The sequence below is a fragment of the Mytilus trossulus genome, chromosome 3 (assembly GCF_036588685.1).
Source record: "Mytilus trossulus isolate FHL-02 chromosome 3, PNRI_Mtr1.1.1.hap1, whole genome shotgun sequence".
Classification (NCBI taxonomy): Eukaryota; Metazoa; Mollusca; class Bivalvia; order Mytilida; family Mytilidae; genus Mytilus; species Mytilus trossulus.
The window spans coordinates 29,252,709-29,273,958 of record NC_086375.1 but is presented as its reverse complement, the minus strand read 5'-3'; the positions used below and the strand labels follow the sequence as shown (position 1 = coordinate 29,273,958).

Genomic DNA, 21,250 nt, shown 5'->3' with positions numbered 1-21,250 from the left:
CACATAAGAAGCAAGGTTATGGGGAGGGTTGGAATTCCGCTAACATGTTTAACCCCGCCACATTCTGTATGTATGTGCCAGCCCCAAGTCAGCAAACTGAAATTCAGTGCTTGTCGTTTGTTTATGTGTTACATATTTGTTTTCATTCATTACTTGTACATAAATAAGGTCGTTCCTTTTCTAGTTTGAAATGTTTTACATTGTCATTTCATAGCCTTTTATATCTGACTTTGCGGTATGGGCTTTGCTCATTTTTGAAGGCCGTACGGTGACCTATAGTTGTTCATTTCGATGTCATTTTGTTCTCTTGTGGAGAGTTGTATCATTGACAATCATACCAAATGTTTATTTTATTATATAATAACTCCAATACAGATTGAAAGAAATTTTTAAATTTTAATAAATATTAAAATTTTGTTGTGCTGATTATTTATTTATTAGAAGATGTTGTATGGATGCCGATGAGACAAGTTTCCATCCAAGTCTCATTTTTTAAAAGTAAACCATTATAGGTCAAGGTACAGCCTTGACTAAAATCGAACAGCAAGCTATGAAAGGGTCATGAATATGACTTGCAAAACCATTCAAAAAGGAAAACCAACGGTCTAACAAATCTATATGAAAAACGACAAACGAGAAACATGAATCACATCAACAAACGGAAATCTGACACTGAAAATGAAATGACAGATGCAAACAAATGCAGCGGGTTTAATCATTTTTACAGGCGACAACCTTCACCCTCACCTAAAACAATAGTGAAACATCACATCACTAGCTCATATATTTTACAATATAACCAAACACATAAAAAATTGGATATTAAAGGGACAATTATCCCAAACTAGGACGACATAAATGCTAGTGTGGAGGTCAATACATATTGTCAAGCTACTCCTTTTTGATATTAACCTTTAAAACTTTCTCGAATAAAACCAACAACTGCTATAAACTAGAAAAAAACCCCACTTTAGGCAATAATTCCAAGTTCTTAGATTTTTCATAAATTTTCAGGGTGGATTCATCTTGTCGTGCTGATCATTTTTGCCATTACACTGTTCACGCCACTCTATAATTTTAAATCAATGGCATTGAAAATGTAGAAAACGCATCATTTAAAGTGCATCAACCTCAATATAGTTTAACTAATTTCCCCCAAATTAAAACTTTACATGATGAATAAAGTTCTTTTGAGATTTGAACAGAAATTTTACCTCCAAAGTGCCAACTGCGGCATTAAAATTTACACGTATCTTCCATCCGTGGAGATCTTCAACAGGAGCCATTCTAATGTATCCATGAAAACCAGTAGGCCATGACTCCTGTATGTAAACACCTTGGTTTTCGGCATTTACCAATACAAGACCCGCCAGAAGATAGAGATATAACATCTTTCTTTACACCCAATCCTATACCTTTTAGCTTATAATATAAGAATTTTATTAGTTTTTTTAGCCTTCTTATATAACAAACAAATTAAGACCGTGGGACCATACGGTCTAACAAATGTCTTATAGAAGCAATAATAAGTGTCATAATCCGTACTTCCCCAGCATAACTGTAAGACGTTACCGCATCCGTTTTAACTTTTATATGGTTTTATAAGGAAAGCTGAGCAAGCCTGTCGCCATTATCACGAAGACCAGTAATGACAGTATATTGACAGGAAAAAAACAGATAAATAGTGAATACAGTTATAAATTATATAAATTATACTATAAATTAGAATTCAGTCGACAATAACACCTTGATGATCGAGATTGCTTAGTCTGCATAGTGGGGATATAGTTTCGTGAAATCGGTAAAAAGCTGGAGCAACGTGCAAGGATTTGTATAGTTACTAACTATACAAATTCTTGCGTTCTGTGTATTTTTTTTTTGTGGACCAATAGGCTAATAGTCCCTTATATGTGAGAGCTCGCTGCCCTTCGAAAATTGGTACTGATTCTCGTTACTGATACCCTTTACAAATGGTGTACTCTTAAACTTCCGATTGTAGAGAGATATGATATTGTTTTATTGTACATGACTTATGGCATTCTTCTTCTTCTTCTTCTTCCTTTATAGTACAGGCCTCCCAGGGGAGTATTATCGTACTGTTTTATGTACATGTTCGATGTGAGAACAACAAATGTGCGGTAAGTGCGGATTATCTACAGTGAAAACGGTGATTTTTAAAATAACGATAAAAACAAGGTTGTACATCTATCGAAGCTTGACCACTTGCACACCCCTTTTGAATGATTCAAGGGTTGTGCAGCTTACTATGTGTTGTGGCAGTCCATTCCAGATTCTGATGGTATCTGGGAAAAACGAGTGACGATAAACTTGAGTCCTGGCATAAGGAACAAGGAATCGTTCATTGTGTCCTCTTACTGTTGATATTACTGGCTGTAAATTCGTTGTTGGTACTGCAATCAGTTCGTGTACTACTCTGTAGAACATGATGACCTTACACTGAGCTCTTCTTTCCTGTAGTGTCTTCCAGTTTAATGCTTGTAGCATTGATGTTACGCTACTCGTTCTTCTGTAGTCATTAAGAACAAATCGTGCGCATCGACGTTGTATAGCTTCTAATTTGTTTATGTTGTCCTTAGTAGATGGATCCCAGATGGTGCTAGAGTATTCCATGAGTGGTCTTACAAGCGTTTGATAACATAATGCTTTTGTTTTACTAGGACAACTTTTGATGTTCCTTTGAAGAAAAGCTCGGGTGGAGTTAGCTTTCTTTGCGATGTTGTCAATGTGTTTGTTCCAACTCAATGTTTTGTGTATTGAGACGCCAAGATATTTCGCAGAGTCCACCTCTTCTAGGATGTGGCCGTGGATGTTATAATTTGCCTTGACTATTTTCCGCTTTGTTGTTACTCTGAGGAGTTGCCATAAGTCATGCATTGGATCTGTCAGCTGTCATGCATGTTGTTGAAGGAAGTTTGGGGTTATCAATTAACCAATTTTAAGCATTGTACAAATATACGTCCCCCATTCAAATGCATTGATCATCAAAAAGGGGGGGGGGGGGAGATTCCAACCTCTGGATCCACCACTGGTACATATGTATATTCATGATATCTTTTAAGATTGTATTATTAATAAGGGTAATTTAGGCTACACACCTGAGTATATGATACCAGAAGTCCATTACTAGAGGAAGTCTGCAAGCTGTGTTATATATATAGTCCGTGGGTAGTGAAGTAAGGCGTCAAAGAAAAAATTATAATAGCCTTTCAAGACGTTATAATTATTTGGACTAGTCCGCAGGCAATCAGGTCACATTGTCTCCGCCTATTCTCAGTGGAAATCACTGTACAATATAATAAGAAGATGTGGTATGATTGCCAATGAGACAACTATCCACGAAAGACCAAAATGACACAGAAATTAACAACTATAGGTCACCGAATGGCCTTCAACAATGAACAAAGCCCATACCGCATAGTCAGCTATAAAAGGCCCTGATAAGACAATGTAAAATAATTCAAAAGAGAAAACAAAAGGCCTTATTTATGTTAAAAAATGAAAGAAAAAAACAAATATGTAAAACATAAACAAACGACAACCACTGAATTACAGGCTCCTGACTTGGGACAGACAAATACATTAATAATGTGGCGGGGTTAAACATGTGTAGATTTTGGATTATATCTGAAAACTAAGGCATTAAGAGCAAATCTGTCATGGCCTAAAATTTTTGATTAGCTTTACATCTATGTATCAGCCCTGAAATTTTCAGACAAACCTGTCAACTGATTGTTGGGTTGCTGCCAATATATTAGTACAATGTATTAGATTTTAGGGAACATTTGCAATTGTTGGTTATTTTCTTGACTATTATTATAGATAACGATTGTGCACAGCAAAAATGTTCAGCAAAGTAAGATCTACAAATAAGTCAATTATGTATAAATGACCAAATTTATCCCTTAAGGAGTTATTGGCCTTTAAAGGCAATTTTAAACAATTTGTTTATTATGTTTTTGAGCTTTGAAAAATGTTCTTCCCTGAAACTACTGAACAAGTTGCAGGCAAACTTATTCAAAATGATCCTTATTGTTTTATTTTGTGTTTCGTAAAAAAAACTATGGCCACCATGGCTAAAAATTAAATAGAACATAGGTAAAAATGCAGTTTTTGTCTTATACTTATAAAAACTGAAGCATTAAGAGCAAATAAGATTTATCAACCCTGAAATTTTCAGATGAATAGAACAACCCATTTTTGTGTTGCTGCCACTACATTTATAAAGTAAATTTTGCAAAAATTGGTGTTTTTGGTTATTTTCTAGATTATTATTTATATAGATAAAGACTGTAAACAGCAAATATGTTCAGCAAAGTTAAAAGACCAAAACTTTCAATTGACCACTTTAAGGAGTTATTTCCCTTTAAAGACAATTTTGCACAATTTGTTCATCATAATATAAAATAGAAGATGTGGTATAATTTCCAATGTGACAGCTCTTCTCAAAAGATCAAATGACACAGAAATAAACAACTATAGGTCACTGTACAGCCTTCAACATTGAGCAAACCCAATACTACATAAAATTGAGAATGGAAATGGGGAATGTGTCAAAGAGACAACAACCCGACTATAAAAAAAAAAAAACAGCAGAAGATAACCAACAGGTCTTCAATGTAGCGAGAAATCCCCACACCCGGATTCGTCCTTCAGCTGGCCCCTAAACAAATATATACTAGTTCAGTGATAATAAACGCTAGTATATAGTCAGCTATAAAAGGCCCAGAAATGTCAAATGTAAAACAATTCACACGAGAAAACTAACGGCCTAATTAATTTACAAGTAAATGAACATATAACAAATATGTAACACAGCAACAAACAACAACTACTGAATTGCAGGCTCCTGACTTGGGAAAGGCACATACATACATAATGTGACAGTGTTAAACATGTTAGCCGGATCCCAACCCTCTCTAACATGGAACAGTGGTGCAATAGTACAACATTGAAACGAACTATAAAAATCAGTTGAAAAAGGCTTTAAAAACTCATCAGATGGATACAAATAGAAGTATATCTAACAAAAACAGAGTGAAAGTGGCTGGGCACTTATACATCCAAACAACAAAAAGACCATTAGTACAGATCTGTGAGTACTCTCAGTTACTGACAATTAGTTCAAAGCCAATAACACTTATTGCGAAGCCTATCATAGTTTTCCACAGATTCACCTGCAAGTTACCTGTCGATTTAAACTTTTGTAAGTTCTATTGTCCCATTAAACAAATACAACAGGTATTGTTCTCTGTTTAGTTTATTCAATGGGACCTTTAAATTTCTTGCAAGAGAAATCTATCACTCACTGATTAATTTACCTGAACAAAAAATTGAACTGTCAATGATGGAAATACATGTACAAATAAGTAATTATTAAACTGCATGTGATGTTGTATTTATTCAATCAATAAGACATTTTCAATTTGTCTGATATAAACACTGATTTGAAAATTAAAAGTTGATTTCTGATGATCAATTTTCAACATTTTACCTATTAAAATTTGCTATTTTTTATAGTCTGTTCACAAATAAAAACTTAAAATGATAATGTTTAAATAAAGGTCTTCATAAATGTATTCTTTATAACTGAAGAACCATGAAAAACATGCAGATTCTTTGAAACATAATAGCATGCAGTACTTAAAAAAAATCAGAAATAAACTTTTTATAATTAAATCAGTGCTTAATTTATATTATATTATAAAGTTATATTGAACAGATGGAAAATATATTATTGATACTGAATAAATATTGTATCACATGCAGTTAAGGTGAGTTTATACATGTATTTCAATCAACAAAGAAGATATTTTTTTGGTCAGGCAAATTAATCAAGGAGTGATAGATTTCTCCTAGAAGAAATTAAAATGTCCAAGTGAATAAACTACACAGAGAACAATTTTAAAACCTATTGTATTGATTCAATGGGACAGGTAAACTTGCAAAAGTTTAAATACCTTGGTAAAGAGCAGACGACTCTGGAAAACTTTCATTTGGTTCGCTATAATAAAAAAAATCATGCATCTAAAACATCAACATCAAATGGATTTAGTGTAAAGACGTCATAAACAGTCAGAGAAAAACATGACCTTGTGCAATGCCAAGATACGGGTATCAATTAACAGATTGTAAAATCCATGAATGTGTGTATGTATATAACAAAAATGTTAGTTTGCTTTTAGTTTACTGATAACAAAATCAATATTAATACCAAATTTCAACCAAACTTGAGGTGAATTATAATTAGGGTATCTCCAATAAAGTTTATGTTTTATTTTCTGTTTTCCCGAAAAACATGACCCCCTTGGCTAAAAATAGAATATAGGGTAGAATGCAGTTTTTGGCTAAATAATTAGTTATTTCAAAAACTAAAGCATTTAGAGCAAATCAGAATAATTATTTATTTCAAAAACTAAAGCATTTAGAGCAAATGAGAGAAGGAGTTAGGTCAAGGTCTACCTGCCCTGAAATTATCATCAGGGTAACAGAAATTTAGGCTATTGCCCCTTATATATTCATTAGAATCTGTCATTTAAGTAGTGTTTTATAAGCATCAGCTTTTAATTTGCACTTTTCCAATTCAATGGACCATGTTTTATCTTTATAAATGTTCGATGTGACTGTGACACTGTGGGCTAATTAATTCACGATGCGCTAAACTTAAATTATCTAGACCCAGAACTGCAAAAAAAAATATTGCAACATGTCATTTTCAATAGCTTTTTTCCCTACTTAGGAAGTCCTGTCTGTAAAGTATGATGAATTCATGTCTGTTTTTTTTATTTTTAGATAAAATGCCTTTGGTTAGGAAAAGAGGCAGACATTATGCCCATGTTACATATGAAAGAGGTAAAAGGAAATTAATGTAAGGTGTTCAGGTCATCAGAAATAATTAAACAGGATACAAAACCTACATCTGGACTCCAGCTTGCTTCCAAATTTTCAGGAAATGACCTTAATTCAGATCCTCCTTGTTCAAGTTCATTGCTTGGTACAGAATATTGCCATAAAATATTGGATGTGAACTACCTGAAAGTATAAGATGTCTACATGTTGATCTTTAATTACGAATGATGTCCTTGTTCAATGATAACATTTTGTAAATGTTTTGACTTGTTTGTGATATCTTGAACTTTGGTGTAACAATTTTCAGTAATTCAGAGATTAAAATTTCTTTCATTAAAATCAAATGTATTGTTACAATACATGTACATGTACTAGTATACAGGAGCACATCGAACAAGTTGAGATATATGTATAAACACCATAAGGTGTTGACAGATTGTTTCTGACTGTTTCTTATTTATTTCTTGAATAAATTCCAGTAGTACATTGTGTACTAAAATTGCTTTTTTCAAAGATAATATTGTAATGATTTGGGTAAAAAACTAAAAAATCCCTCTAAACTATTGAAAGTTAGATAACTATTCACATACATGAAAATGTTTATTTTTTAGGTACAGATGCCCTTAAAGTTTTTGATGAAGTAAAGAGCAAGATACTGTCCCATCTGGCAGCAATACTGTATGACACTGTATGACCAATTCACAGACAATTTGACAAAGAATAACAATAGAACACCAACAATTCACATATGAGACGATGTTTTATGGTAAACCACATACTGTGTAGGATTTAATATTGTCTCCCATGAAATGATGTCCACAGGACTTTATTTCATAGTAAATACATGGACAAAATTTACTTATTTAAATGTGTCCTGGACACAATTTCCTATGAAAATATGTCCTCATGAATGAAAAATGCTATGAACATGGACATTATTTAATACTATAATTTTGTACAGGTGGACACTATTTTCAGGACATTATGTCCATCAGGACATTTTTTTGGTATGATCAAAATATTAAATGATGTCTATTGCCTTGTTATTACTAGACATTTTTTAACCAATAATTGCTAACTTTAATACATTGTAACCTTAACAGAGAGTTGTCTCATTGGCACTCATAATTATCTTTGTTGCTGAAAAATGCTGTATACTTAGGGGACAGCATTCCATGGCAATGGACAGTGTTTAATACCAAAATTCTATAATTTCTATTGCCTTCTTCTCTGTAAATCTCATAATAAATATAGTAAAGTTCTTCACATTTGATGTTATACTTTACACTCTTCTTCCTTTTTGTTCTTCTTTCATTGTCATTATCGTTAGCTTGGTATTTCTTAAAACTTTAAGTTCTCTCTATTCACTTCCATCTTTATTTTTTTGTTAACATTTGTATATTAATCAATGTCAATCAATCCTTTGGATTTTTATTAATATTCAAGTGTAATAAAACTTGTTAATGACCTTTGTATTACTTCCCTTGGAGGTCACAATTTAATAGCCACTTCTATGACAACTTGTCCTGTAGGTGGACACTATTTCATAACTTTTGCAGTAAAAATCTGTCCACTTGAGGGACAATATTTCATGGCAATGGACATTATTAAATACCAAAAATCTATGAAAAATTGTCCACATGGACACTTTTTCACAGGACACTTTTATGTCTTACAACTGTACAGAAATTATTTAAATAATTTGAAATAAAGATATTAAGCAAAACTTTTAAAACTTTGTCGGGCTTAAAATGACACAGAATTAACAACTATATGTCACCGTAAGCCTTCAACAAAGAACAAAACCAACACCACATAGGCAGCTATAAAAATCCTCAAAACAAAAAATGTAAAACAATTCAAACGAGAAAAATAATGGCTTAATTTATGTAAAAAAATATATGTAACACAGTCACAGCAGCAAAAATCCACTACAGGTTCCTGACATGTGACAGGCACATTTGATTGTGAAGGGTTAAACTAGTTTGAAGGCACTAACCCTTCCCCTAACCTGGAAAAGTGGTTAAACAATACAACATAATAACACAGTTGAAAAAAAATTAACTCAGCTCATGGATACAAATAGAAATACATCTATCAAAAAACAGAAAGTTGACATGGATGGGTACTTGTACATCCCAACAAAAAAATAGAAAAAAACCTGCCTAATTAATGTACAAAAAAATGAGTGAAAAACAAATGTTTACAGTTACTGACAGCTAGTTAGTTCAAAGCCAATAACAACTTATAAAAAGAATCATGCATCTTAGACTGATTTGTCAATCAAAACACATGCACCATCTAATGGATTTAGTGAACAGGTGTCATAAACAGAGAAAAACAAAAACTTGTGCAATGCCAAGATACAGGTATTGACAGATTGTAAGATCCATAAACCTGTATTTATTATTAGGTATATAACTATAGTTCGATTTTCATTAAATAATAACAAATCAATATTATTTCCAATAAAATCAAAATTCAAAGACCTAATTACAGTTTTGATTTGGTAATTGTTTAAATGAGTTTATTTAAAGGATCAATAAGTTTACCTGCCGGATCATTTCTAAATTTCTGGGCTCAGAAAACAACATATGATCAACATATACATTTGTACTCATATTTGGTTTTTTTTCATATGATTCAGACTTTATACATGTACAGGAACTTCTAAAGAGGTTTGAAAAGATAGAGATGTGGCATGATTACCAATGTGACAACTAGTCACAATTGATTTGGGTAGAAGGGACAATAAGTAATGCCTTCAACCATGAGTAGTAAAAGACTAAATTAGAAAAAGTAATGGCTTATATTCTTGCATAGAGTTTCCCATTGGAAACTGACTTATTTAATTCAAGAAATCCACATTTATTACTTTTTATTTTTCTCTTTATTTATCAACTTTAATTAATTTGCTATCATGTTATTGTTTCTTTGTTATTTTTAGGTGAATGGTTATAGTAATTTAGACAAGCAAAACATGCATTAAAGACTGTCAGTGTTGCTTGGATTTTCTCCATATGGTAATATCTATAATAAGTGTTAAATTCATACAAATGTTTTCATTGTCTATATGTGTTGGCTGATAGATGAATCATTTCAGTTAAGCTCATCTGACCCAAAGGGTCAAGTGAGCTTTTCTCATCACTTGAAGTCTGTCGTAAATGTCTGGTTACTTTTACAAAAATCTAATCTGAAACTACTGAGCTAAATATAACCAAACTGGTATACAATCATCATTCGGATATCTTGTCCAAGGACCTGGCATGCCAACCATCATAGTTGCCATGCATGGTTAAAAATAGAACAGAAGGGCAAATTCAGGTTATGTTTATTGTCTTAAAAATGGTAGAGAAATTTTGAAAACTGCAGTAATATTTAGGAGACATTTCACTTAAAGATTGATTTTAACCATTTGTTTTGGGTTTTTTTATTGCATTTTCCTTTTAAGGAGGCTTGAGGGTACAAATACATCAGCAAACATTGAAACATTTTTTTTTCATTTCAAATTTTATTTATTACACTTTTAGTGTTACTTTATGATATTGTACAAAAATCAACCAAAAAAAACCAATTTGTTTTGGCCCCAGATGACTTTTAAAATGTTTCTATCATTGAAAATGCTCCAAATTATCTCCCCTTGGTGAAAAAATGTCATTTAAAAAAAAAAAAAAACTGAAAAAACTTTTAACTCATCGGTGACCTTTATTTTTTATTATTGTTTTCAAATGAACTGTACTTATACTAAACTATTGAAAAATTTAAGCGATTTCTGTTATTTCTTTCTTTTTTTCTTTTGATTTTACCTTTTTTTCTCCTATTAGTTCAACAGAAAAAAAAGTACCTTAACAGAAATACATGCTTCTTTCAAATGCAGATTATGAGCTTAAATAAACGGGAACCCCATATTTTTATTTAAATTTTCTTTTAAGATTAGGATAAAGTTTATTTATAGAAAAGAATAGCGAAATCCTATATTTAAAAAAAAAATTGATTCAGACCTGCGAGCCCCCTTTATATTATAATAAAAGCTAGAATAGAAGAGAAGCGAAAGGTACCAAAGAAAAATTTAAAAGACCAACAGACAACCAATATTGCATAAAACATGTAACACTAAAGCTGACCCTATTAAAAAAAGGAGGTGATCTAGAAGGGTAGGCAGATCCTGCTCCACATATGACACCTGTATAGATGTAATGAAAATTTAAATATGAAAAATGGTCTAGTTTCTGGTGTCAAAATTTATGAAACTTGAAACTGTATTAAATGTTTCTCTTTGTTTGGGACAGAATTAGGTATGTGTTTATGTGAATCACTAACTTATGCAAGACAGGTCCTACACCTGACAACCTCACATTTTTGTCGAGCCTCCGACTTTAGTCCAAAATGCAAGACTAAGCGATCCTACTTTCAAGCGTCGGCGGCGGCGTCCACAAAAATTCACTCTGTGGTTTAAGAAAGTTATTAAATTTTCATTCTTAAACTAAACTGGATTTCTACCAAACTTGGACAGAAGCTTGTTTATGATCATAAGATAGTATCCATAAAGAAATTTAGTAAAATTAAAATTCTATTTTTTCTGTATTTTATTTATAAATGGTTTGCAAAAATAAAATTCCATTTATTCTGTTTTTTACCTATAAATGGACTTAGTTTTTCTGCGGGGAAACATTACATTCACTCTGTGGTTAAAGTTTTTGAAATTTTAATAACTTTCTTTAACTATCCTGGGTTTGTACCAGTGTATCTGTATTTTACTTATAAATGGACTTAGTTTTTCTTCCAGTTAACATTACATACAGTCTGCAGTTACAGTTTTTAAAACATTTATTCGATTCATAAACTATCCTGAAATTTTTACCAAACTTGGACAATAGCTTCTTACAATCAAAAGATAGTATCAAGAGGAATATTTTTTTTCCTCATTTTTGTTGAGCCTGGGAGTTACAGCAAAAGTAGGCGAGACACTGGGTTCCGCGGAACCCTTACACATTTTTTTAGTTTCTTTGTTCATTTCATAAGTATAAGGACACCATGAAACTAAATATCAAACAAAGTAAAAATTATCTTGTCATCTGGTCACCGCGATATAGCCTTTCTGTGCTAATACGGCGTAAAGCAACAAACAATCAAGCTTGTCATCCGGTGGGTTTTTGGTGCATCACATATAATATCTGTTATCCCTTTTAAAAGCAAGTTTCTAACCTTGACAATATTCTTCTTCACAAAATAAATTAAAAACTACAGCAATCAAAAAATATTTTTGAAAATTCCTACTTTGACAAATATATTCTAAGTCTTGTACGAGACAACACTATTTTTAACATTTGACCTTTGTTTTTAATTTTGTTGAAGCATAACATTTTAATTATCACATATATCCTGAAATTGTAATACAATGATATCATACATATTAAAGTTTTATTTTGATATGAAAGTATAATGCATAATACAACCACCCACATATTTTTTTTCTTAAATACATATTTTTTTTTAATAACCTTCCCTGGAGGGGGCATAATATTTTCTGGAACAGCCTTTATATGTTTTCTTGGGGGACGGGACATAGTATTTTTCTAGAGCAGCCCTTTATGTTTTTATATAAAAAAAAATCTATTTCAAGTTGATATTAAAACACAAAAAACCCTGTGATAGAATCTATATTACTCCAATCCAGGTTTTACCCTTGTTCTATGTGTATGGTACAGACAAACGTATCAAAAAGAAAAGATGTGGTGTTAAGTTTGCCAATGAGACAATTCTCCACCAGAGACCTAATGATGTAGATGTTAATGATAAACCACACATTGAAATGCCTACCTGTTTATTCTGGATATGACATGAAATTTCATTATTGGAACGAAAACAAATGTTAAGTTAAGTATGACGTCCATTATCACTGAACTAGTAAATATTTTTGTTTAAGAAACAGCTATTAAGAGCACGCTTCAGGTTGTGGGATTTTCTTGTTGTATTGAAGATCCATTGGTGGCCTTTGGCTGCTTTCTGCTCTTTGGTCAGGTTGTTGTTTCTTTAAAAAAATCCCCATTTTCAATTTTACATTTTACTATCTGTAGGTAACATTATTTTTGTATACTCTTCATAGATAAGTTTTTGCAAATTTAACTTTCTATTGCAGATGGATTCTATAGTCAGAGGGGAGATGTGAAAAAATCTTTATTAAAGTCAAGTTACATTAAATGGGCTATGTCACAGATTTCAGTCAAATTTTGCATATATAGAACTCTGGCTCTAGTGGAAACCGAAAAAGTTATGCATTTATCTCATTTATCATTTGAAATATTTACTGATTGAAATCTTTCAATATGAGTGAACATTTGTATAGAAAGCCCTTAAAATCGGCAAAAATCATCCAAAATCTGTCTTAAAATTCATCAAATCTCTAATTCTTCTCCATAGATTTTTTTTTTAAAACTATATGACGTTGATACATAAATTTCAGTTTTGATGTTGCAAAACAAATATAAATAAGGTCACGGAACAAAAAACAAATACCGGTATGTAACACATAAACAAATGACAACCACTGAATTACAGGCACCTGACTTGGGACAGGCAACTACAAAGAGAATGTGGAGGGGTTAAACATGTTAGCAGAATTCAAACCCTCCCCTAATCTGGGACAGTGGTATAATAGTCCATTTACTGTTCCTTGACCTTAAATTAGATTGATAATTCAAATTGAAAACTCAATTTTAGCACTGACCTTAAAATAGATTGATAATTCAAATTGAAAAACTCAATTTTAGCACTAACAGGTTGTTTTGCATTTTATTTATTAAAAATGTTATAATAGCCATGAAACAATGATTTTATTTTCAGGTCATTTAAGAAGAAAATTGATAGAGGAAAGATACAGATATGCAAGAATTTAATATTTGAAATACACTTAATATTTCTTTTGTATATGACCATTAAATTTTGGCAGTCATTGTTATCTCTGCTATACAAACAAATATATCTTGTAAAATTTATTCATAAGAGGAAGCTTTAATAACAAATATCTAACCACATTAGATATTGTTTATGCCCCAACTACAATAGTAGAGGGGCATTATGTTTTCTGGTCTATGTGTCCATTCGTCCGCCCCTTTGTCCGTCTGTCCCTCTCCAGGTTAAAGTTTTTGGTCAAGGTATTTTTTGATAAAGTTGAAGTGAAATCAACTTAGAACACATATTCCCTATGATATTATCTTTCTAACTTTAATGCCAAATTAGATTTTTGATCCCATTTCACTGTCCACTGAACATAAAATAATAGTGTGAGTGGGGCATCCTTGTACTTAATGGACACATTCATGTTTGCCAATTTTTTAATTAGTCTAAAACAAATCTATTTTTTTTTATTCTGTGGGATTCAAAAGATTTTGTCATTTGTGATAATTATTTATTTTGAAGTCTGAGAACATTTCATACAAATTTCAAATTCTAAATAAGACATCTATACAGCACATACTCCATCATAAATTGTGTTAATGATAATGTTGACTATATATCATTTTTATTAAAGAAAAAAAATAATGTATCGCTTATTATGTGCATTCCTATGACTATCCATACTCTTGACTTACTTAATATTCATGTGTTTACATTAATTACATATATTTAAGTAAAACATTTCAATGTATGTCTTCGTAACAATATCACACGTATGAAATGTTTTTTTGGGTTTTTTTTAGCTGTATATTCTCTGTGAGGTTTATTCCATTAAAATGTATCAGGGAGGGAAGTTAAATTATTGAACTTGGGTCATGGGTCTTAATTATACCCCTGCTTTCCGTTTAAAAAAAGGGGGTATACTGTTTTACCTCTGTCTGTCAGTCCGTCAGTCCGTCCGTCCTTCTGTCCCATGAATATTTTTCGTCGCATTTTTCTCAGGAACTACAATACAAGGATTTCTGAAATTTAATTTCAGGGTTTATATAAGTCAGCTATACCGTGTGATGCGTTTTCAGATTGATCACTTGACAATTTCCTGTTTACGGAACACTTGTATGATTTGACACATGTTAGCCAAGTTGAAAATTTTCGTCACATTTTTCTCAGGAACTACAATACAAGGATTTCTGAAATTTGGTTTCAGTGTTTATCTAAGTCAGCTATACCGTGTGATGCGTTTTCATATTGATCACTTGACAACTTCCTGTTTACCCAACACTTGTATGATTTTACACATGATAGCCAAGCTGAAAATTTTCGTCACATTTTTCTCAAGAATTACAATACAAGGATTTCTGAAATTTGGTTTCAGGATTTATTTAAGTCAGCTATACCGTGTGATGCGTTTTCAGATTCATCACTCGACAACTTCCTGTTTACCAAACACTTGCATATTTTAACACTATTAATATTATCCACTTGTGGCGGGGATATCATCAGTGAGCAGTAGCTCGCATTTTCACTAGTTCAGTTTGCATCTTTTATCATAATGTAGAATTATCTAAAATATTGTTCTTAATTGTAGGGATATTTTGATAGTCCCTACCTACTCTCAGTTCAATGGAAAAGCGCTCACAAACTTTCTTTGCTTTTTATCATAGATGCAATAAGAACATTAACTGAATGATTTATTATTTGTAATGTTTGTGACTCATGTTGTTTGAAATGACATTGAATGAAATAAAGTTTGTACCAAAAATTTTTTTAATACTTTGAACCCAGAATTATATGCAAGTTATTAGGCTCTTAGTTAGACAGTCAAAGGGGACTATAGGTTTGCACACTTTTTGTCTGTGTATCATATTAAGTTGGTGTATTAAATGATTACAAATCAGTCTGATAGCTACATGAACTTGACCACATATTTTTTTCTGGGACGTTGTAAGCAGCAAGTCAACAGTATTTGATGTATGGATGTATGGAATGATTATTCCATTACAGGCAGGCTGTACATTATGGTTTACCTGACATTGACCTCTTTTTTTATGGTTTTATTGGTCAATGATTAATTTTCATACTAGCCAGCAATTCAGTTTCTCAGATGTTATCAACTTTCAGATCTGGTGTGTGGAACTATTGTTTGTTGTAAATGACCTTGATCAAACAGAGATCGTGGATTTAAGCAAGTATTGATAATCTGACCTTCAAAACTGAACAATGGTTACAAAGAAACAACTCTCCAACAAATCATGCATTTAAGCAATTATGGGTAATCTGACCTTCAACAATAAACAATTGTTACAATAAGACAACCATCCAACAGTGATCATGAATTTAAGCAACTATTGGTAATCTGACCTTCAACAATAAACAATCGTTACAATAAGAAAACTCTCCAACAGAGATCATGAATTTAAGAAATTAAGGGTAATCTGACCTTCAACAATGAACAATCGTTACATAAGACAACTCTCCAACAGTGATCATGGATTTTATCGTTAAGGGTAATTTGACCTTTAACAATAAACAAATCGTTACAATAAGACAACTCTCAAACAGTTATCATTGATTTACGCAATTATGGGTAATCTGACCTTCAACAATGACAATCTTTACAATAAGACAACTCTCCAACAGTGATCATGGATTTAAGCAATTATGGGTAATCTGACCTTCAACAATAAACAATCGTTACAATAAGACAACTCTCCAATAGTGATCATGGATTTAAGAAATTAAGGGTAATCTGACCTTCAACAATAAACAATCGTTACAATAAGACAACTCTCCAACAGTGATCATGGATTTAAGAAATTAAGGGTAATCTGACCTTCAACAATAAACAATCGTTTCAATAAGACAACTCTCCAATAGTGATCATGGATTTAAGCAATAATGGGTAATCTGACCTTCAGCAATGAACAATCGTTTTTACAATAAGACAACCCATTGAATAACTCTGTTTAATTGGTGTATGCATGTTGTATAAGGTATATATCCACCAAATAATTATGTTTCATTGGTGTATGCTATATACAAATCGACTAACGTTGTCTCACTGGTGTACGAACAATGTAGAAGTTTTAGACCCATCGAATAACTGTCTCATTGGTGCTTTACCGTTGTATAGGATTTAAACCCATGGACTAGCTTTGTCTCATTGGTGAATAAACATAAATAGGGTAAATATCCATCGAATTACTCTGTCTCATTGATGTATGACAGTTGTTTAAGGTATATATCAACCGGCTCATTATGTTTCATTGGTGTATGAACGTTGTATAGGGTATATACCCATCGGATAACTTTGTCTTATTGGTGAATGAACGTTTTATAGGGTCCATAACCATCGAAAAGTGAATGAACGTTATATAGGGTCCATACTCATCGAATAAATTCTGTCTCATTAGTGTATAAACGTTATATAGGGTCCATACCCATCGAATAACTCTGTCTCATTAATGCATGAACGTTATATAGGGTTCATACCCATCGAAAAACTCTGTCTATTTAGTGTATGAACGTTATATAGGGTCCATACCCATCGAAAAACTCTGTATCAATAGTGTATGAACGTTATATAGGTTCATACCAATCGAATAACTCTGTCTCATTAGTGTATGAACGTTATATAGGGTTCATACCCATCGAATAACTCTGTCTCATCAATGTATGAACGTTATATAGGTTCATACCCATCGAATAACTCTGTCTCATCAGTGTATGAACTTTATATAGGGTCCATACCCATCGAAAAACTATGTATCAATAGTGTATGAACGTTATATAGGGTTCATTCCCATCGAAAAACTCTGTATCAATAGTGTATGAACGTTATATAGGGTTCATACCCATCGAAAAACTCTATCAATAGTGTATGAACGTTATATAGGTTTCATTCCCATCGAAAAACTCTGTCTCATTAGTGTGTGCACGTTATATAGGGTTCATACCCATCGAATAACCCTGTCTCGTCAGTGTATAAACATGATATAGGGTCCATACCCATCGAAACACTTTGTATCATTAGTGTATGAACGTTTTATAGGGTTCATACCCATCGAAAAACTCTGTCTCATCAGTGTGTGCACGTTATATAGGGTTCATACCCATCGAATACCTCTGTCTCATCAGTGTATGAACGTTATACTAGTATCGGGTTCATACCCATTTAAAAACTCTGTCTTATTAGTATATGAACGTTATATCGGGTCAATACCCATCGAAAAACTCTGTCTTATTAGTGTATAAACGTTATATAGGGTCCATACCCATCGAAAAACTTTCTATCATTAGTGTATGAACGTTTTATAGCCGGGTCCGTTTCCATCGACAAAATCTGTCATATCAGTGTATGAACATTATATATGGTTCATACCCATCGAAAAACTCTGTCTCACCAGTGTATGAACGTTATATAGGGTCCATACCCATCGAAAAACTTTGTATCATTAGTGAATGAACGTTTTATAGGGTTCATACCCATCGACAAAATCTTTCTCATCAGTGTATGACCGTTATATAGGGTTCATACCCATCAAATAACTCTGTCTCATCAGTGATTGAACATTATATAGGGGTCATACCCATCGCAAAATTTTGTATCATAAGTGTATGAACTTTATATAGGGTTCATACCAATCGAAAAAACTCTTTCTCATTAGTGTGTGCACGTTATATAGGGTTCATACCCATCGAAAAACTCTTTCTCTATAGTGTGTGCACGTTATATAGGGTTCATACCCAACGCATAACTTTGTTTCATTAGTGTATGAACGTTAAATAGGGTTCATACCCATCGAATAACTCTGTCTCATTAGTGTATGAACGTTATATAGGGTCCATACCCATCGAAAAACTTTGTATCATTAGTGTATGAACTTTATATAGGGTTCATACCCATCGAATAACTCTGTCTCATCAGTGTATGAACGTTATATAGGGTCCATACCCATCGAAAAACTCTGTATCAATAGTGTATGAACGTTATATAGGTTCATACCAATCGAATAACTCTGTCTCATTAGTGTATGAACGTTATATAGGGTTCATACCCATCGAATAACTCTGTCTCATCAATGTATGAACGTTATATAGGTTCATACCCATCGAATAACTCTGTCTCATCAGTGTATGAACTTTATATAGGGTCCATACCCATCGAAAAACTATGTATCAATAGTGTATGAACGTTATATAGGGTTCATTCCCATCGAAAAACTCTGTATCAATAGTGTATGAACGTTATATAGGGTTCATACCCATCGAAAAACTCTATCAATAGTGTATGAACGTTATATAGGTTTCATTCCCATCGAAAAACTCTGTCTCATTAGTGTGTGCACGTTATATAGGGTTCATACCCATCGAATAACCCTGTCTCGTCAGTGTATAAACATGATATAGGGTCCATACCCATCGAAACACTTTGTATCATTAGTGTATGAACGTTTTATAGGGTTCATACCCATCGAAAAACTCTGTCTCATCAGTGTGTGCACGTTATATAGGGTTCATACCCATCGAATACCTCTGTCTCATCAGTGTATGAACGTTATACTAGTATCGGGTTCATACCCATTTAAAAACTCTGTCTTATTAGTATATGAACGTTATATCGGGTCAATACCCATCGAAAAACTCTGTCTTATTAGTGTATAAACGTTATATAGGGTCCATACCCATCGAAAAACTTTCTATCATTAGTGTATGAACGTTTTATAGCCGGGTCCGTTTCCATCGACAAAATCTGTCATATCAGTGTATGAACATTATATATGGTTCATACCCATCGAAAAACTCTGTCTCACCAGTGTATGAACGTTATATAGGGTCCATACCCATCGAAAAACTTTGTATCATTAGTGAATGAACGTTTTATAGGGTTCATACCCATCGACAAAATCTTTCTCATCAGTGTATGACCGTTATATAGGGTTCATACCCATCAAATAACTCTGTCTCATCAGTGATTGAACATTATATAGGGGTCATACCCATCGCAAAATTTTGTATCATAAGTGTATGAACTTTATATAGGGTTCATACCAATCGAAAAACTCTTTCTCATTAGTGTGTGCACGTTATATAGGGTTCATACCCATCGAAAAACTCTTTCTCTATAGTGTGTGCACGTTATATAGGGTTCATACCCAACGCATAACTTTGTTTCATTAGTGTATGAACGTTAAATAGGGTTCATACCCATCGAATAACTCTGTCTCATTAGTGTATGAACGTTATATAGGGTCCATACCCATCGAAAAACTTTGTATCATTAGTGTATGAACTTTATATAGGGTTCATACCCATCGAATAACTCTGTCTCATCAGTGTATGAACGTTATATAGGGTCCATACCTATCATGTGTGAACGTTGTTATAGTGTTTATGTATTTTGTATAACTGTGTCTCATTGTTTTTTTTTATCGTTGTAGGGTCTACATATCCATCTTATAACTCTGTCTCATGTTTGTTTTACGTCCAGTGACAAATATTTCATTCATGTTCAGGACGAGATCATATTATCGATGAATACAATAGTTAGGTTATTCAACCGCTAGTCTCTGTCCGTTCAATAAACGATTTAAATCCAGTGGCAAATATTCCAATCATGCATATAAACTGTGTTTAAGAACCATTATGTATACATCTATGAACCACAGGCAATACTTACAGAATGTATATGAGAACCACAGAGTAAACTTACAGACTGTATCTAAGAACCACAGACAATACTTACAGACTATATCTAAGAACCACAGACAATACATGCAGACTGTACCTAAGAACCATAGACTATACTTACAGACTGTACCTAAGAACCACAGACAATACTTACAGACTATATCTAAGAACCACAGACAATACATGCAGACTGTACCTAAGAACCATAGACTATACTTACAGACTGTACCTAAGAACCACAGACAATACTTACAGACTGTATCTAAGAACCACATACAATACATGCAGACTGTACCTAAGAACCATAGACTATACTTACAGACTGTATCTAAGAACCACAGACAATACATACAGACTGTACCTAAGAACCACAGACAATGCTTACAGACTGTATCTAAGGACCACATTCAATACTTACAGACTACATCTAAGAACCACATACAATACATACAGAGGGTACCTTTGAACCACAGACAATGCTTACAGACTATATCTCAGAACCATGCACAGTACTTACAGACTATATCTAAGAACCAGACTATACTTACAGACTGTACCTAAGAACCACATACAATACTTACAGACTACATCTAAGAACCACATACAATACATACAGAGGGTACCTTAGAACCACAGACAAGGCTTACAGACTATATCTCAGAACCATGCACAGTACTTACAGACTATATCTAAGAACCAGACTATACTTACAGACTGTATCTCAGAACCATAGACTTACAGACTGTACATAAGAACCACAGACAATACTTACAGACTACATCCAAGAACCACAGAC

General features: G+C 32.8%; 1 long non-coding RNA gene across 4 annotated transcripts; it reads left to right on the top strand.

The window, feature by feature from the left end:
* The first annotated feature begins 1,604 nt into the window (after nucleotides 1–1,604).
* Nucleotides 1,605–15,483, top strand: LOC134711182 (uncharacterized). Of its 4 annotated transcripts, none has more exons than XR_010106143.1 (5): nucleotides 1,605–1,684; nucleotides 6,811–6,870; nucleotides 7,479–7,633; nucleotides 9,815–9,890; nucleotides 13,711–15,483. It is a non-coding gene; the product is annotated as an uncharacterized LOC134711182 (long non-coding RNA). The 4 variants fall into 4 exon arrangements; XR_010106145.1 differs by lacking the exon at nucleotides 13,711–15,483 and adding an exon at nucleotides 12,545–13,704; XR_010106146.1 differs by lacking the exon at nucleotides 13,711–15,483 and adding an exon at nucleotides 13,007–13,701.
* Nucleotides 15,484–21,250: the final 5,767 nt, after the last annotated feature.